This window comes from Poecilia reticulata, unplaced genomic scaffold, assembly GCF_000633615.1.
Source record: "Poecilia reticulata strain Guanapo unplaced genomic scaffold, Guppy_female_1.0+MT scaffold_958, whole genome shotgun sequence".
Classification (NCBI taxonomy): Eukaryota; Metazoa; Chordata; class Actinopteri; order Cyprinodontiformes; family Poeciliidae; genus Poecilia; species Poecilia reticulata.
The window spans coordinates 2,253-5,384 of NW_007615699.1; the positions used below are offsets into that span (position 1 = coordinate 2,253).

General features: G+C 38.8%; 1 long non-coding RNA gene across 1 annotated transcript; it reads right to left on the minus strand.

The window, feature by feature from the left end:
* Positions 1-831: 831 nt before the first annotated feature.
* On the minus strand, positions 832-3,087 carry LOC103461294 (uncharacterized). Its single transcript, XR_533089.2, has 3 exons — positions 2,994-3,087; positions 1,814-1,854; positions 832-1,687 (listed from the first exon to the last, which is right to left on the minus strand). It is a non-coding gene; the product is annotated as an uncharacterized LOC103461294 (long non-coding RNA).
* Between the last annotated feature and the right edge of the window lie 45 nt (positions 3,088-3,132).

Here is a 3,132-nt window from a genome sequence, read left to right on the forward strand (position 1 = left end):
AGAAAATATCAATTTAAAAGTCCAAAGGATCAGTTTTATTCAATCCAGATTTATTCAATCTTACATGTGGTTGTGCACCAGACACCTGTGAACCCAGGAGTTTTGTTGTTTGTCTTTTTCTTTGGATGAGCTTTACTGGAACAAATTCGTTGTTCTTCAGTACAATGATTCTGATGTACCCAAAGTCAAATCCATCTACTTTAATATATTTAAAAAGTCAATTTGCCAATAAAAGTTATAAAGGTATCTCCCATTTACTTATGAGATCAGCTAAATATTATTTATTTCATAAAGTAAAAACTATTAAATGCATCTTAAAGCTCAAAACTGCCCTGCATGTTTTCGTTGTTTCACCTGAATGACGTAAATCAGCAGCTTTCTGCTGAAAATGTCACCAAACGTCTCAGTTTCTGTTTCTGGTGGGAGGTGAAGCATCATGGAGGACTAATGTCTTCTTCTCCTCACCGTGTTCACTACGAGCTCATATGAGTCACACTAGCGACATCTGCTGGATATGAAAAATCATTGCAGGCAGACTGGATGAAGGCTGTGGAGAAGAGATGAATGAACTCAGCTGGCAGCATGTTAACTGCATGGACACTCAGACCTGAGGACAGTTTATAAAGACAGATCATCCCAACAGTCCTGTTAGCTTAACTGTTCTTCTGCAGGCAGCAGGGTCAAAGGTCAGACAGAGGCAGCTGAAGCCAGGAAAGTCAAGTTTATTTGTATAAAAGATTTCAGCAACAGGAAGTTCAAAATGCTTTTCATCATAAAAACATAATACAGTAACTATGAAACAAGCAAGAAAAAATACAAATATAATCATCAAACAAATATATTGATCAAAGTTCCATTTATTACTAATAAATTCAGTGATTTTAGCCTTGATTTAAAGGAGATCAGTGGCAAACACATGGATGACATTAGTCCATTAATCCTGGAAATGTTCTTCAGGTGACAGAAGGCCGACTTTGGAGCTGTCTCTATGTGGCTCTGAAGGTTCAGGTCAGAGGTCAGCATGATCTCTAGTTCCCAGCTGTAATAACTGAAGCTGTGTTGACTCTAGATCTATAGCTCTAGATTGTTCAGGCCCACAGATAATAACTTCAGTTTTGTTTCTGTTCTGAAGGTTTTGGCTCATCCACACATTTATCTGTTCTAATCATCTGTTCAGTGATTGGATGGTTCAGAGTCACCTGGTGACATCACAACATAGAGCTGTGTACCATCTGCATAGTTATGGTCTTATATCTTATTATTCCCTGAGCCGGTAGGAACATGTGGATATGAATAAGAGGGGGCCCAGGATCGAGCCTTGTGGTACCAAAGAGGTTCTGTTCAGAGTTAGAGTGTAACTGACCAGACCAAGTCTTGGTCCATTTTATCACAGTGACAAAGACTTGGATCCTTGGTCCAGCGAACTGATCCACAACTTTATCAACAACTATTCAACAACATGCAGCTACATGTCAAACTCTTTATCTGGGATGCAAGAATGCATTTTTCTAATTCAGTTTTATTCTGATTTAAGCAGAACGAGCATTATTCCTGAGGCTCAGAACCGGATTCCAGGATCTTGATTGTCTTCATCTATGGTACAATAGATATGATTCTCTTCTTTGGTGACATAACTGAGGTCCTGGTAGATGGAGTTCTTAAAAGTGGAGGTTTCATATATGGATTTCTAAAAAGGAGTTAGAAACATTCGTTGTTGTTACATTCAGTTTCATAAAGAGATGAATAAACTTTAAACCCTGAAATAAAGGAAGAACCTTGAGGAAATGATGCAACAGGTTTTAGAAAAACGTACCACAGCGTTTGATCCAGCTGGACCTCCTTCGTTCTCTGCATCTGTTGAGCAATTTGTGATTGTTTAAGAAGCTGAAAGTTTTTAGTGCTTCTGAAATTATATACAGTAAAATCATCAAGTCAAGAATCACTTTAATCTGATTAGTTTAAAATAGTGAAGCTTTGTGATTGGTTCAGATAAAGTTAAACATCCAGATCAGTCTTCTTAAATAGACACACATGTTGCAAACTTTGTTTTTTCATTAATGCAATCGATATACAACACCAATCACTTACAGGGTCTAGTGAAAGTATTAACAGCCCTTCAGTTGTTGGGTGATCATTTATAATTGTCAGCATTTTTCTGTTATATCAGATACCATGTGATGGAGGTTACCTTAGTTATATTTGACCCAAAGGAATAAATCTTGATGCGGGTTTTATTCACAAAGGAACTTTGGAATTGCAGGTTCCCCAAGATTTCTGTCTGTAACTTTATTCCATACATGTGTGGTTCTTTCTGTTGAAAAAACTCCAGCAATGGACTTACGACTTCATCTCTTATTTTAAAACCTAAGTCTCATCAGGCAGGTATGTACAGACAATAATCAAAATTTAACTATTTGGCTATTTTCTTCATAACCAGGTGGTTCCCCAATTTGGAAATTTTAGTCCAAATTACTAGTCTTATGAATAATTGCCCTAAGTAATTAATTATAGTTTTTCATAAACAAAACTAGACCTCCATGGTGGCATAACAATGACGTCACCCGATGCACTGCAGTTTCACAAACAACAAACATGGCGTCATTTGGAGTCTCTTTATTTCTTGGTGGCAGTGTTGAAACGCCACTTATTGGCCCAGTGTGCCTGGATTTGAGTATGAACCACCGGACTTGATTCTTCTAAATAAACAGCACCATGGCACTGAGAAGGCTCAGGCTGAGTCCAGTCCAGATGTTCTCCAGTGAACTCATGACTCCACCTCACCACCAGGTGGAGCCAGAGGCCCAAATGGTTCTAACTGCTAATCTGGTCCAACAGAAAGAGGATTCTCCACATCCTTTTTTTAATCAAAGTTTCATGATGCAAAACATTTGGCTCATCAACTACATTCTGTTTTTAGGTGAATATCTCAGTTTTTTGCTCCTGGTCAGACTGTGGCTCCTTTAACTGAGTGCTGGTGTTTGTTGGTGTCTCACCTCTCAGAGATAGTCTCCTGCAGGAAACCAGCAGAGCTGCTGAGACCAGAACCAGAACCAGAGTCACACCAACGATCAGAGGAACATCTGCAGAGGGACAACAAGCCGGTTCACACTGAGCATGCTCAGAACCTGCTAA